The sequence below is a fragment of the Patagioenas fasciata genome, chromosome 7, assembly GCF_037038585.1.
Source record: "Patagioenas fasciata isolate bPatFas1 chromosome 7, bPatFas1.hap1, whole genome shotgun sequence".
Taxonomy (NCBI): Eukaryota; Metazoa; Chordata; class Aves; order Columbiformes; family Columbidae; genus Patagioenas; species Patagioenas fasciata.
In genome coordinates this window covers 42,736,660-42,753,207 of record NC_092526.1, presented here as the reverse complement: position 1 = coordinate 42,753,207, position 16,548 = coordinate 42,736,660, and positions in this window count along the sequence as shown.

Here is a 16,548-nt window from a genome sequence, read left to right as displayed (position 1 = left end):
ATCTTTATGGAGAGATCTTTGTGGTTTAGGCTTAGTCTAAGTGTCTCAAGTAGCCGGGGCTTTTGTTTGGGCCTAATCCATAAGGTCTGATGGCTTTCCTCCTCATCTCCAGATGAATGTGGTAGAAAATATAAATCAAAGAAACGTCCTTTGGCCTAGCCTTGCCTTGCCTTGCCTTATTTCCTTCTCATCCTGTTCTCTGTCCCAGCCTCTCTCACTAAGCCCTCGTCTGGCTGCATGTCTCTTCTTTCCTCTCTCCTTTTCTCAAACTCTCCTGCTTCCTGGCTTTCGTCTTTCAATTCCTCCATTTCAGTCCTGCAGCCCCGCACTAGTTTTTCCTCTTACCTCCCTTTGGCCTGCTCCCATGCCTGTCTCCCTCTGTTCCATATCCTTCTTCCCGACTTGTCTCTTGGAGACTTTTGGCCACTTTGGAGCCAAGTCTGGGGATGTTTTGGAAACTTTTCAGAGGCCTCGCTGGTGACAGGGGGGACAGCAGGCAGTGACAGGCCCGGGGCTGACAGGCTCCCCCTCCCCTAGCGGGCGCTCGGCTGCCACACCCAGCTGACATAGAACCTTTGTCACAATGCCCGCTACCGTGGTGAGGATGCGGGCACTCTGCAGGTGACAGGGACCCAGCAGGACTTGCTGTCAGCTCAGCAATTGCTCAGTTCTCCAAAGAAGCTGAATTCCGCAAATTGCTCCTTTTGCTCTTGAAATGATGTCGTCAGGTGGGTGTTTTGGTGTAATACACTGAAAACCAGAGCAGAAATGCTGAACTATTCCCATGATATGCATGGTCTCTGCACCAAACCACCATGACTCAGCCTAAGTACATCTGCCGCTTGTTCTTCTGTACTGCCAGCTGATTGTGGAATTACAGTATAAAAACTATCTTTATGGAGAGATCTTTGTGGTTTAGGCTTAGTCTAAGTGTTTCAAGTATCCGGGGCTTTTGTTTGTGCCTAATCCATAAGGTCTGATGGCTTTCCTCCTCATCTCCAGATGAATGTGGTAGAAAATATAAATCAAAGAAACGTCCTTTGGCCTAGCCGTGCCTTGCCTTGCCTTATTTCCTTCTCATCCTGTTCTCTGTCCCAGCCTCTCTCACTAAGCCCTCGTCTGGCTGCATGTCTCTTCTTTCCTCTCTCCTTTTCTCAAACTCTCCTGCTTCCTGGCTTTCGTCTTTCAATTCCTCCATTTCAGTCCTGCAGCCCCGCACTAGTTTTTCCTCTTACCCCCCTTTGGCCTGCTCCCGTGCCTGTCTCCCTCTGTTCCATATCCTTCTTCCCGACTTGTCTCTTGGAGACTTTTGGCCACTTTGCACCCAAGTCTGGGGATGTTTTGGAAACTTTTCAGAGGCCTCGCTGGTGACAGGGGGGACAGCAGGCAGTGACAGGCCCGGGGCTGACAGGCTCCCCCTCCCCTAGCGGGCACTCGGCTGCCACACCCAGCTGACATAGAACCTTTGTCACAATGCCCGCTACCGTGGTGAGGATGCGGGCACTCTGCAGGTGACAGGGACCCAGCAGGACTTGGTGTCAGCTCAGCAATTGCTCAGTTCTCCAAAGAAGCTGAATTCTGCAAATTGCTGCTTTTGCTCTTGAAATGATGTCGTCAGGTGGGTGTTTTGGTGTAATACACTGAAAACCAGAGCAGAAATGCTGAACTATTCCCATGATATGCATGGTCTCTGCACCAAACCACCATGACTCAGCCTAAGTACATCTGCCGCTTGTTCTTCTGTACTGCCAGAAGATTGTGGAAGTACAGTATAAAAACCATCTTTATGGAGAGATCTTTGTGGTTTAGGCTTAGTCTAAGTGTCTCAAGTAGCCAGAGCTTTTGTTTGGGCCTAATCCATAAGGTTTGATGGCTTTCCTCCTCATCTCCAGATGAATGTGGTAGAAAATATAAATCAAAGAAACGTCCTTTGGCCTAGCCTTGCCTTGCCTTGCCTTATTTCCTTCTCATCCTGTTCTCTGTCCCAGCCTCTCTCACTAAGCCCTCGTCTGGCTGCATGTCTCTTCTTTCCTCTCTCCTTTTCTCAAACTCTCCTGCTTCCTGGCTTTCGTCTTTCAATTCCTCCATTTCAGTCCTGCAGCCCCGCACTAGTTTTTCCTCTTACCCCCCTTTGGCCTGCTCCCGTGCCTGTCTCCCTCTGTTCCATATCCTTCTTCCCGACTTGTCTCTTGGAGACTTTTGGCCACTTTGGAGCCAAGTCTGGGGATGTTTTGGAAACTTTTCAGAGGCCTCGCTGGTGACAGGGGGGACAGCAGGCAGTGACAGGCCCGGGGCTGACAGGCTCCCCCTCCCCTAGCGGGCGCTCGGCTGTCACACCCAGCTGACATAGAACCTTTGTCACAATGCCCGCTACCGTGGTGAGGATGCGGGCACTCTGCAGGTGACAGGGACCCAGCAGGACTTGGTGTCAGCTCAGCAATTGCTCAGTTCTCCAAAGAAGCTGAATTCTGCAAATTGCTGCTTTTGCTCTTGAAATGATGTCATATAGGTGGGTGTTTTGGTGTAATACACTGAAAACCAGAGCAGAAATGCTGAACTATTCCCATGATATGCATGGTCTCTGCACCAAACCACCATGACTCAGCCTAAGTACATCTGCCGCTTGTTCTTCTGTACTGACAGAAGATTGTGGAAGTACAGTATAAAAACCATCTTTATGGAGAGATCTTTGTGGTTTAGGCTTAGTCTAAGTGTCTCAAGTAGCCAGGGCTTTTGTTTGGGCCTAATCCATAAGGTTTGATGGCTTTCCTCCTCATCTCCAGATGAATGTGGTAGAAAATATAAATCAAAGAAACGTCCTTAGGCCTAGCCGTGCCTTGCCTTGCCTTATTTCCTTCTCATCCTGTTCTCTGTCCCAGCCTCTCTCACTAAGCCCTCGTCTGGCTGCATGTCTCTTCTTTCCTCTCTCCTTTTCTCAAACTCTCCTGCTTCCTGGCTTTCGTCTTTCAATTCCTCCATTTCAGTCCTGCAGCCCCGCACTAGTTTTTCCTCTTACCTCCCTTTGGCCTGCTCCCGTGCCTGTCTCCCTCTGTTCCATATCCTTCTTCCCGACTTGTCTCTTGGAGACTTTTGGCCACTTTGCACCCAAGTCTGGGGATGTTTTGGAAACTTTTCAGAGGCCTCGCTGGTGACAGGGGGGACAGCAGGCAGTGACAGGCCCGGGGCTGACAGGCTCCCCCTCCCCTAGCGGGCGTTCGGCTGCCACACCCAGCTGACATAGAACCTTTGTCACAATGCCCGCTACCGTGGTGAGGATGCGGGCACTCTGCAGGTGACAGGGACCCAGCAGGACTTGCTGTCAGCTCAGCAATTGCTCAGTTCTCCAAAGAAGCTGAATTCTGCAAATTGCTGCTTTTGCTCTTGAAATGATGTCGTCAGGTGGGTGTTTTGGTGTAATACACTGAAAACCAGAGCAGAAATGCTGAACTATTCCCATGATATGCATGGTCTCTGCACCAAACCACCATGACTCAGCCTAAGTACATCTGCCGCTTGTTCTTCTGTACTGCCAGAAGATTGTGGAAGTACAGTATAAAAACCATCTTTATGGAGAGATCTTTGTGGTTTAGGCTTAGTCTAAGTGTCTCAAGTAGCCAGAGCTTTTGTTTGGGCCTAATCCATAAGGTTTGATGGCTTTCCTCCTCATCTCCAGATGAATGTGGTAGAAAATATAAATCAAAGAAACGTCCTTTGGCCTAGCCTTGCCTTGCCTTGCCTTATTTCCTTCTCATCCTGTTCTCTGTCCCAGCCTCTCTCACTAAGCCCTCGTCTGGCTGCATGTCTCTTCTTTCCTCTCTCCTTTTCTCAAACTCTCCTGCTTCCTGGCTTTCCTCTTTCAATTCCTCCATTTCAGTCCTGCAGCCCCGCACTAGTTTTTCCTCTTACCTCCCTTTGGCCTGCTCCCGTGCCTGTCTCCCTCTGTTCCATATCCTTCTTCCCGACTTGTCTCTTGGAGACTTTTGGCCACTTTGGAGCCAAGTCTGGGGATGTTTTGGAAACTTTTCAGAGGCCTCGCTGGTGACAGGGGGGACAGCAGGCAGTGACAGGCCCGGGGCTGACAGGCTCCCCCTCCCCTAGCGGGCGCTCGGCTGTCACACCCAGCTGACATAGAACCTTTGTCACAATGCCCGCTACCGTGGTGAGGATGCGGGCACTCTGCAGGTGACAGGGACCCAGCAGGACTTGGTGTCAGCTCAGCAATTGCTCAGTTCTCCAAAGAAGCTGAATTCTGCAAATTGCTGCTTTTGCTCTTGAAATGATGTCGTCAGGTGGGTGTTTTGGTGTAATACACTGAAAACCAGAGCAGAAATGCTGAACTATTCCCATGATATGCATGGTCTCTGCACCAAACCACCATGACTCAGCCTAAGTACATCTGCCGCTTGTTCTTCTGTACTGACAGAAGATTGTGGAAGTACAGTATAAAAACCATCTTTATGGAGAGATCTTTGTGGTTTAGGCTTAGTCTAAGTGTCTCAAGTAGCCAGGGCTTTTGTTTGGGCCTAATCCATAAGGTTTGATGGCTTTCCTCCTCATCTCCAGATGAATGTGGTAGAAAATATAAATCAAAGAAACGTCCTTAGGCCTAGCCGTGCCTTGCCTTGCCTTATTTCCTTCTCATCCTGTTCTCTGTCCCAGCCTCTCTCACTAAGCCCTCGTCTGGCTGCATGTCTCTTCTTTCCTCTCTCCTTTTCTCAAACTCTCCTGCTTCCTGGCTTTCGTCTTTCAATTCCTCCATTTCAGTCCTGCAGCCCCGCACTAGTTTTTCCTCTTACCTCCCTTTGGCCTGCTCCCGTGCCTGTCTCCCTCTGTTCCATATCCTTCTTCCCGACTTGTCTCTTGGAGACTTTTGGCCACTTTGCACCCAAGTCTGGGGATGTTTTGGAAACTTTTCAGAGGCCTCGCTGGTGACAGGGGGGACAGCAGGCAGTGACAGGCCCGGGGCTGACAGGCTCCCCCTCCCCTAGCAGGCGCTCGGCTGCCACACCCAGCTGACATAGAACCTTTGTCACAATGCCCGCTACCGTGGTGAGGATGCGGGCACTCTGCAGGTGACAGGGACCCAGCAGGACTTGGTGTCAGCTCAGCAATTGCTCAGTTCTCCAAAGAAGCTGAATTCTGCAAATTGCTGCTTTTGCTCTTGAAATGATGTCGTCAGGTGGGTGTTTTCGTGTAATACACTGAATACCAGAGCAGAAATGCTGAACTATTCCCACGATATGCATGGTCTCTGCACCAAACCACCATGACTCAGCCTAAGTACATCTGCCGCTTGTTCTTCTCTACTGTCAGCTGATTGTGGAAGTACAGTATAAAAACAATCTTTATGGAGAGATCTTTGTGGTTTAGGCTTAGTCTAAGTGTCTCAAGTAGCCGGGGCTTTTGTTTGGGCCTAATCCATAAGGTCTGATGGCTTTCCTCCTCATCTCCAGATGAATGTGGTAGAAAATATAAATCAAAGAAACGTCCTTTGGCCTAGCCTTGCCTTGCCTTGCCTTATTTCCTTCTCATCCTGTTCTCTGTCCCAGCCTCTCTCACTAAGCCCTCGTCTGGCTGCATGTCTCTTCTTTCCTCTCTCCTTTTCTCAAACTCTCCTGCTTCCTGGCTTTCCTCTTTCAATTCCTCCATTTCAGTCCTGCAGCCCCGCACTAGTTTTTCCTCTTACCTCCCTTTGGCCTGCTCCCATGCCTGTCTCCCTCTGTTCCATATCCTTCTTCCCGACTTGTCTCTTGGAGACTTTTGGCCACTTTGCACCCAAGTCTGGGGATGTTTTGGAAACTTTTCAGAGGCCTCGCTAGTGACAGGGGGGACAGCAGGCAGTGACAGGCCCGGGGCTGACAGGCTCCCCCTCCCCTAGCGGGCGCTCGGCTGCCACACCCAGCTGACATAGAACCTTTGTCACAATGCCCGCTACCGTGGTGAGGATGCGGGCACTCTGCAGGTGACAGGGACCCAGCAGGACTTGCTGTCAGCTCAGCAATTGCTCAGTTCTCCAAAGAAGCTGAATTCTGCAAATTGCTGCTTTTGCTCTTGAAATGATGTCGTCAGGTGGGTGTTTTGGTGTAATACACTGAAAACCAGAGCAGAAATGCTGAACTATTCCCATGATATGCATGGTCTCTGCACCAAACCACCATGACTCAGCCTAAGTACATCTGCCGCTTGTTCTTCTGTACTGCCAGAAGATTGTGGAAGTACAGTATAAAAACCATCTTTATGGAGAGATCTTTGTGGTTTAGGCTTAGTCTAAGTGTCTCAAGTAGCCAGGGCTTTTGTTTGGGCCTAATCCATAAGGTTTGATGGCTTTCCTCCTCATCTCCAGATGAATGTGGTAGAAAATATAAATCAAAGAAACGTCCTTTGGCCTAGCCTTGCCTTGCCTTGCCTTATTTCCTTCTGATCCTGTTCTCTGTCCCAGCCTCTCTCACTAAGCCCTCGTCTGGCTGCATGTCTCTTCTTTCCTCTCTCCTTTTCTCAAACTCTCCTGCTTCTTGGCTTTCGTCTTTCAATTCCTCCATTTCAGTCCTGCAGCCCCGCACTAGTTTTTCCTCTTACCCCCCTTTGGCCTGCTCCCGTGCCTGTCTCCCTCTGTTCCATATCCTTCTTCCCGACTTGTCTCTTGGAGACTTTTGGCCACTTTGCACCCAAGTCTGGGGATGTTTTGGAAACTTTTCAGAGGCCTCGCTGGTGACAGGGGGGACAGCAGGCAGTGACAGGCCCGGGGCTGACAGGCTCCCCCTCCCCTAGCAGGCGCTCGGCTGCCACACCCAGCTGACATAGAACCTTTGTCACAATGCCCGCTACCGTGGTGAGGATGCGGGCACTCTGCAGGTGACAGGGACCCAGCAGGACTTGGTGTCAGCTCAGCAATTGCTCAGTTCTCCAAAGAAGCTGAATTCTGCAAATTGCTGCTTTTGCTCTTGAAATGATGTCATCAGGTGGGTGTTTTGGTGTAATACACTGAAAACCAGAGCAGAAATGCTGAACTATTCCCATGATATGCATGGTCTCTGAACCAAACCACCATGACTCAGCCTAAGTACATCTGCCTCTTGTTCTTCTGTACTGCCAGAAGATTGTGGAAGTACAGTATAAAAAACATCTTTATGGAGAGATCTTTGTGGTTTAGGCTTAGTCTAAGTGTCTCAAGTAGCCGGGGCTTTTGTTTGGGCCTAATCCATAAGGTCTGATGGCTTTCCTCCTCATCTCCAGATGAATGTGGTAGAAAATATAAATCAAAGAAACGTCCTTTGGCCTAGCCTTGCCTTGCCTTGCCTTATTTCCTTCTCATCCTGTTCTCTGTCCCAGCCTCTCTCACTAAGCCCTCGTCTGGCTGCATGTCTCTTCTTTCCTCTCTCCTTTTCTCAAACTCTCCTGCTTCCTGGCTTTCGTCTTTCAATTCCTCCATTTCAGTCCTGCAGCCCCGCACTAGTTTTTCCTCTTACCCCCCTTTGGCCTGCTCCCGTGCCTGTCTCCCTCTGTTCCATATCCTTCTTCCCGACTTGTCTCTTGGAGACTTTTGGCCACTTTGCACCCAAGTCTGGGGATGTTTTGGAAACTTTTCAGAGGCCTCGCTGGTGACAGGGGGGACAGCAGGCAGTGACAGGCCCGGGGCTGACAGGCTCCCCCTCCCCTAGCGGGCGCTCGGCTGCCACACCCAGCTGACATAGAACCTTTGTCACAATGCCCGCTACCGTGGTGAGGATGCGGGCACTCTGCAGGTGACAGGGACCCAGCAGGACTTGCTGTCAGCTCAGCAATTGCTCAGTTCTCCAAAGAAGCTGAATTCTGCAAATTGCTGCTTTTGCTCTTGAAATGATGTCATATAGGTGGGTGTTTTCGTGTAATACACTGAAAACCAGAGCAGAAATGCTGAACTATTCCCATGATATGCATGGTCTCTGCACCAAACCACCATGACTCAGCCTAAGTACATCTGCCGCTTGTTCTTCTGTACTGTCAGCTGATTGCGGAAGTACAGTATAAAAACAATCTTTATGGAGAGATCTTTGTGGTTTAGGCTTAGTCTAAGTGTCTCAAGTAGCCGGGGCTTTTGTTTGGGCCTAATCCATAAGGTCTGATGGCTTTCCTCCTCATCTCCAGATGAATGTGGTAGAAAATATAAATCAAAGAAACGTCCTTTGGCCTAGCCTTGCCTTGCCTTGCCTTATTTCCTTCTCATCCTGTTCTCTGTCCCAGCCTCTCTCACTAAGCCCTCGTCTGGCTGCATGTCTCTTCTTTCCTCTCTCCTTTTCTCAAACTCTCCTGCTTCTTGGCTTTCGTCTTTCAATTCCTCCATTTCAGTCCTGCAGCCCCGCACTAGTTTTTCCTCTTACCCCCCTTTGGCCTGCTCCCGTGCCTGTCTCCCTCTGTTCCATATCCTTCTTCCCGACTTGTCTCTTGGAGACTTTTGGCCACTTTGCACCCAAGTCTGGGGATGTTTTGGAAACTTTTCAGAGGCCTCGCTGGTGACAGGGGGGACAGCAGGCAGTGACAGGCCCGGGGCTGACAGGCTCCCCCTCCCCTAGCGGGCGCTCGGCTGCCACACCCAGCTGACATAGAACCTTTGTCACAATGCCCGCTACCGTGGTGAGGATGCGGGCACTCTGCAGGTGACAGGGACCCAGCAGGACTTGCTGTCAGCTCAGCAATTGCTCAGTTCTCCAAAGAAGCTGAATTCTGCAAATTGCTGCTTTTGCTCTTGAAATGATGTCATATAGGTGGGTGTTTTCGTGTAATACACTGAAAACCAGAGCAGAAATGCTGAACTATTCCCATGATATGCATGGTCTCTGCACCAAACCACCATGACTCAGCCTAAGTACATCTGCCGCTTGTTCTTCTGTACTGTCAGCTGATTGCGGAAGTACAGTATAAAAACCATCTTTATGGAGAGATCTTTGTGGTTTAGGCTTAGTCTAAGTGTCTCAAGTAGCCGGGGCTTTTGTTTGGGCCTAATCCATAAGGTCTGATGGCTTTCCTCCTCATCTCCAGATGAATGTGGTAGAAAATATAAATCAAAGAAACGTCCTTTGGCCTAGCCTTGCCTTGCCTTGCCTTATTTCCTTCTCATCCTGTTCTCTGTCCCAGCCTCTCTCACTAAGCCCTCGTCTGGCTGCATGTCTCTTCTTTCCTCTCTCCTTTTCTCAAACTCTCCTGCTTCCTGGCTTTCGTCTTTCAATTCCTCCATTTCAGTCCTGCAGCCCCGCACTAGTTTTTCCTCTTACCCCCCTTTGGCCTGCTCCCGTGCCTGTCTCCCTCTGTTCCATATCCTTCTTCCCGACTTGTCTCTTGGAGACTTTTGGCCACTTTGCACCCAAGTCTGGGGATGTTTTGGAAACTTTTCAGAGGCCTCGCTGGTGACAGGGGGGACAGCAGGCAGTGACAGGCCCGGGGCTGACAGGCTCCCCCTCCCCTAGCGGGCGCTCGGCTGCCACACCCAGCTGACATAGAACCTTTGTCACAATGCCCGCTACCGTGGTGAGGATGCGGGCACTCTGCAGGTGACAGGGACCCAGCAGGACTTGCTGTCAGCTCAGCAATTGCTCAGTTCTCCAAAGAAGCTGAATTCTGCAAATTGCTGCTTTTGCTCTTGAAATGATGTCATATAGGTGGGTGTTTTGGTGTAATACACTGAAAACCAGAGCAGAAATGCTGAACTATTCCCATGATATGCATGGTCTCTGCACCAAACCACCATGACTCAGCCTAAGTACATCTGCCGCTTGTTCTTCTGTACTGTCAGCTGATTGCGGAAGTACAGTATAAAAACAATCTTTATGGAGAGATCTTTGTGGTTTAGGCTTAGTCTAAGTGTCTCAAGTAGCCGGGGCTTTTGTTTGGGCCTAATCCATAAGGTCTGATGGCTTTCCTCCTCATCTCCAGATGAATGTGGTAGAAAATATAAATCAAAGAAACGTCCTTTGGCCTAGCCTTGCCTTGCCTTGCCTTATTTCCTTCTCATCCTGTTCTCTGTCCCAGCCTCTCTCACTACGCCCTCGTCTGGCTGCATGTCTCTTCTTTCCTCTCTCCTTTTCTCAAACTCTCCTGCTTCCTGGCTTTCGTCTTTCAATTCCTCCATTTCAGTCCTGCAGCCCCGCACTAGTTTTTCCTCTTACCTCCCTTTGGTCTGCTCCCGTGCCTGTCTCCCTCTGTTCCATATCCTTCTTCCCGACTTGTCTCTTGGAGACTTTTGGCCACTTTGCACCCAAGTCTGGGGATGTTTTGGAAACTTTTCAGAGGCCTCGCTGGTGACAGGGGGGACAGCAGGCAGTGACAGGCCCGGGGCTGACAGGCTCCCCCTCCCCTAGCGGGCGCTCGGCTGCCACACCCAGCTGACATAGAACCTTTGTCACAATGCCCGCTACCGTGGTGAGGATGCGGGCACTCTGCAGGTGACAGGGACCCAGCAGGACTTGCTGTCAGCTCAGCAATTGCTCAGTTCTCCAAAGAAGCTGAATTCTGCAAATTGCTGCTTTTGCTCTTGAAATGATGTCATATAGGTGGGTGTTTTCGTGTAATACACTGAAAACCAGAGCAGAAATGCTGAACTATTCCCATGATATGCATGGTCTCTGCACCAAACCACCATGACTCAGCCTAAGTACATCTGCCGCTTGTTCTTCTGTACTGTCAGCTGATTGCGGAAGTACAGTATAAAAACCATCTTTATGGAGAGATCTTTGTGGTTTAGGCTTAGTCTAAGTGTCTCAAGCAGCCGGGGCTTTTGTTTGGGCCTAATCCATAAGGTCTGATGACTTTCCTCCTCATCTCCAGATGAATGTGGTAGAAAATATAAATCAAAGAAACGTCCTTTGGCCTAGCCTTGCCTTGCCTTGCCTTATTTCCTTCTCATCCTGTTCTCTGTCCCAGCCTCTCTCACTAAGCCCTCGTCTGGCTGCATGTCTCTTCTTTCCTCTCTCCTTTTCTCAAACTCTCCTGCTTCCTGGCTTTCGTCTTTCAATTCCTCCATTTCAGTCCTGCAGCCCCGCACTAGTTTTTCCTCTTACCTCCCTTTGGCCTGCTCCCGTGCCTGTCTCCCTCTGTTCCATATCCTTCTTCCCGACTTGTCTCTTGGAGACTTTTGGCCACTTTGCACCCAAGTCTGGGGATGTTTTGGAAACTTTTCAGAGGCCTCGCTGGTGACAGGGGGGACAGCACGCAGTGACAGGCCCGGGGCTGACAGGCTCCCCCTCCCCTAGCGGGCGCTCGGCTGCCACACCCAGCTGCTAGAACCTTTGTCACAATGCCCGCTACCGTGGTGAGGATGCGGGCACTCTGCAGGTGACAGGGACCCAGCAGGACCTGGTGTCAGCTCAGCAATTGCTCAGTTCTCCAAAGAAGCTGAATTCTGCAAATTGCTGCTTTTGCTCTTGAAATGATGTCGTCAGGTGGGTGTTTTGGTGTAATACACTGAAAACCAGAGCAGAAATGCTGAACTATTCCCATGATATGCATGGTCTCTGCACCAAACCACCATGACTCAGCCTAAGTACATCTGCCGCTTGTTCTTCTGTACTGCCAGCTGATTGCGGAAGTACAGTATAAAAACCATCTTTATGGAGAGATCTTTGTGGTTTAGGCTTAGTCTAAGTGTCTCAAGTAGCCGGGGCTTTTGTTTGGGCCTAATCCATAAGGTCTGATGGCTTTCCTCCTCATCTCCAGATGAATGTGGTAGAAAATATAAATCAAAGAAACGTCCTTTGGCCTAGCCTTGCCTTGCCTTGCCTTATTTCCTTCTCATCCTGTTCTCTGTCCCAGCCTCTCTCACTAAGCCCTCGTCTGGCTGCATGTCTCTTCTTTCCTCTCTCCTTTTCTCAAACTCTCCTGCTTCCTGGCTTTCCTCTTTCAATTCCTCCATTTCAGTCCTGCAGCCCCGCACTAGTTTTTCCTCTTACCTCCCTTTGGCCTGCTCCCATGCCTGTCTCCCTCTGTTCCATATCCTTCTTCCCGACTTGTCTCTTGGAGACTTTTGGCCACTTTGCACCCAAGTCTGGGGATGTTTTGGAAACTTTTCAGAGGCCTCGCTGGTGACAGGGGGGACAGCACGCAGTGACAGGCCCGGGGCTGACAGGCTCCCCCTCCCCTAGCGGGCGCTCGGCTGCCACACCCAGCTGCTAGAACCTTTGTCACAATGCCCGCTACCGTGGTGAGGATGCGGGCACTCTGCAGGTGACAGGGACCCAGCAGGACCTGGTGTCAGCTCAGCAATTGCTCAGTTCTCCAAAGAAGCTGAATTCTGCAAATTGCTGGTTTTGCTCTTGAAATGATGTCATATAGGTGGGTGTTTTCGTGTAATACACTGAAAACCAGAGCAGAAATGCTGAACTATTCCCATGATATGCATGGTCTCTGCACCAAACCACCATGACTCAGCCTAAGTACATCTGCCGCTTGTTCTTCTGTACTGTCAGCTGATTGCGGAAGTACAGTATAAAAACCATCTTTATGGAGAGATCTTTGTGGTTTAGGCTTAGTCTAAGTGTCTCAAGTAGCCGGGGCTTTTGTTTGGGCCTAATCCATAAGGTCTGATGACTTTCCTCCTCATCTCCAGATGAATGTGGTAGAAAATATAAATCAAAGAAACGTCCTTTGGCCTAGCCTTGCCTTGCCTTGCCTTATTTCCTTCTCATCCTGTTCTCTGTCCCAGCCTCTCTCACTAAGCCCTCGTCTGGCTGCATGTCTCTTCTTTCCTCTCTCCTTTTCTCAAACTCTCCTGCTTCCTGGCTTTCGTCTTTCAATTCCTCCATTTCAGTCCTGCAGCCCCGCACTAGTTTTTCCTCTTACCTCCCTTTGGCCTGCTCCCATGCCTGTCTCCCTCTGTTCCATATCCTTCTTCCCGACTTGTCTCTTGGAGACTTTTGGCCACTTTGCACCCAAGTCTGGGGATGTTTTGGAAACTTTTCAGAGGCCTCGCTGGTGACAGGGGGGACAGCAGGCAGTGACAGGCCCGGGGCTGACAGGCTCCCCCTCCCCTAGCGGGCGCTCGGCTGCCACACCCAGCTGCTAGAACCTTTGTCACAATGCCCGCTACCGTGGTGAGGATGCGGGCACTCTGCAGGTGACAGGGACCCAGCAGGACCTGGTGTCAGCTCAGCAATTGCTCAGTTCTCCAAAGAAGCTGAATTCTGCAAATTGCTGGTTTTGCTCTTGAAATGATGTCGTCAGGTGGGTGTTTTGGTGTAATACACTGAAAACCAGAGCAGAAATGCTGAACTATTCCCATGATATGCATGGTCTCTGCACCAAACCACCATGACTCAGCCTAAGTACATCTGCCGCTTGTTCTTCTGTACTGCCAGCTGATTGCGGAAGTACAGTATAAAAACCATCTTTATGGAGAGATCTTTGTGGTTTAGGCTTAGTCTAAGTGTCTCAAGTAGCCAGGGCTTTTGTTTGGGCCTAATCCATAAGGTTTGATGGCTTTCCTCCTCATCTCCAGATGAATGTGGTAGAAAATATAAATCAAAGAAACGTCCTTTGGCCTAGCCTTGCCTTGCCTTGCCTTATTTCCTTCTCATCCTGTTCTCTGTCCCAGCCTCTCTCACTAAGCCCTCGTCTGGCTGCATGTCTCTTCTTTCCTCTCTCCTTTTCTCAAACTCTCCTGCTTCCTGGCTTTCCTCTTTCAATTCCTCCATTTCAGTCCTGCAGCCCCGCACTAGTTTTTCCTCTTACCCCCCTTTGGCCTGCTCCCGTGCCTGTCTCCCTCTGTTCCATATCCTTCTTCCCGACTTGTCTCTTGGAGACTTTTGGCCACTTTGCACCCAAGTCTGGGGATGTTTTGGAAACTTTTCAGAGGCCTCGCTGGTGACAGGGGGGACAGCAGGCAGTGACAGGCCCGGGGCTGACAGGCTCCCCCTCCCCTAGCAGGCGCTCGGCTGCCACACCCAGCTGACATAGAACCTTTGTCACAATGCCCGCTACCGTGGTGAGGATGCGGGCACTCTGCAGGTGACAGGGACCCAGCAGGACTTGGTGTCAGCTCAGCAATTGCTCAGTTCTCCAAAGAAGCTGAATTCTGCAAATTGCTGCTTTTGCTCTTGAAATGATGTCATCAGGTGGGTGTTTTGGTGTAATACACTGAAAACCAGAGCAGAAATGCTGAACTATTCCCATGATATGCATGGTCTCTGAACCAAACCACCATGACTCAGCCTAAGTACATCTGCCTCTTGTTCTTCTGTACTGCCAGAAGATTGTGGAAGTACAGTATAAAAAACATCTTTATGGAGAGATCTTTGTGGTTTAGGCTTAGTCTAAGTGTCTCAAGTAGCCGGGGCTTTTGTTTGGGCCTAATCCATAAGGTCTGATGGCTTTCCTCCTCATCTCCAGATGAATGTGGTAGAAAATATAAATCAAAGAAACGTCCTTTGGCCTAGCCTTGCCTTGCCTTGCCTTATTTCCTTCTCATCCTGTTCTCTGTCCCAGCCTCTCTCACTAAGCCCTCGTCTGGCTGCATGTCTCTTCTTTCCTCTCTCCTTTTCTCAAACTCTCCTGCTTCCTGGCTTTCGTCTTTCAATTCCTCCATTTCAGTCCTGCAGCCCCGCACTAGTTTTTCCTCTTACCCCCCTTTGGCCTGCTCCCGTGCCTGTCTCCCTCTGTTCCATATCCTTCTTCCCGACTTGTCTCTTGGAGACTTTTGGCCACTTTGCACCCAAGTCTGGGGATGTTTTGGAAACTTTTCAGAGGCCTCGCTGGTGACAGGGGGGACAGCAGGCAGTGACAGGCCCGGGGCTGACAGGCTCCCCCTCCCCTAGCGGGCGCTCGGCTGCCACACCCAGCTGACATAGAACCTTTGTCACAATGCCCGCTACCGTGGTGAGGATGCGGGCACTCTGCAGGTGACAGGGACCCAGCAGGACTTGCTGTCAGCTCAGCAATTGCTCAGTTCTCCAAAGAAGCTGAATTCTGCAAATTGCTGCTTTTGCTCTTGAAATGATGTCATATAGGTGGGTGTTTTCGTGTAATACACTGAAAACCAGAGCAGAAATGCTGAACTATTCCCATGATATGCATGGTCTCTGCACCAAACCACCATGACTCAGCCTAAGTACATCTGCCGCTTGTTCTTCTGTACTGTCAGCTGATTGCGGAAGTACAGTATAAAAACAATCTTTATGGAGAGATCTTTGTGGTTTAGGCTTAGTCTAAGTGTCTCAAGTAGCCGGGGCTTTTGTTTGGGCCTAATCCATAAGGTCTGATGGCTTTCCTCCTCATCTCCAGATGAATGTGGTAGAAAATATAAATCAAAGAAACGTCCTTTGGCCTAGCCTTGCCTTGCCTTGCCTTATTTCCTTCTCATCCTGTTCTCTGTCCCAGCCTCTCTCACTAAGCCCTCGTCTGGCTGCATGTCTCTTCTTTCCTCTCTCCTTTTCTCAAACTCTCCTGCTTCTTGGCTTTCGTCTTTCAATTCCTCCATTTCAGTCCTGCAGCCCCGCACTAGTTTTTCCTCTTACCCCCCTTTGGCCTGCTCCCGTGCCTGTCTCCCTCTGTTCCATATCCTTCTTCCCGACTTGTCTCTTGGAGACTTTTGGCCACTTTGCACCCAAGTCTGGGGATGTTTTGGAAACTTTTCAGAGGCCTCGCTGGTGACAGGGGGGACAGCAGGCAGTGACAGGCCCGGGGCTGACAGGCTCCCCCTCCCCTAGCGGGCGCTCGGCTGCCACACCCAGCTGACATAGAACCTTTGTCACAATGCCCGCTACCGTGGTGAGGATGCGGGCACTCTGCAGGTGACAGGGACCCAGCAGGACTTGCTGTCAGCTCAGCAATTGCTCAGTTCTCCAAAGAAGCTGAATTCTGCAAATTGCTGCTTTTGCTCTTGAAATGATGTCATATAGGTGGGTGTTTTCGTGTAATACACTGAAAACCAGAGCAGAAATGCTGAACTATTCCCATGATATGCATGGTCTCTGCACCAAACCACCATGACTCAGCCTAAGTACATCTGCCGCTTGTTCTTCTGTACTGCCAGCTGATTGCGGAAGTACAGTATAAAAACCATCTTTATGGAGAGATCTTTGTGGTTTAGGCTTAGTCTAAGTGTCTCAAGTAGCCGGGGCTTTTGTTTGGGCCTAATCCATAAGGTCTGATGGCTTTCCTCCTCATCTCCAGATGAATGTGGTAGAAAATATAAATCAAAGAAACGTCCTTTGGCCTAGCCTTGCCTTGCCTTGCCTTATTTCCTTCTCATCCTGTTCTCTGTCCCAGCCTCTCTCACTAAGCCCTCGTCTGGCTGCATGTCTCTTCTTTCCTCTCTCCTTTTCTCAAACTCTCCTGCTTCCTGGCTTTCGTCTTTCAATTCCTCCATTTCAGTCCTGCAGCCCCGCACTAGTTTTTCCTCTTACCCCCCTTTGGCCTGCTCCCGTGCCTGTCTCCCTCTGTTCCATATCCTTCTTCCCGACTTGTCTCTTGGAGACTTTTGGCCACTTTGCACCCAAGTCTGGGGATGTTTTGGAAACTTTTCAGAGGCCTCGCTGGTGACAGGGGGGACAGCAGGCAGTGACAGGCCCGGGGCTGACAGGCTCC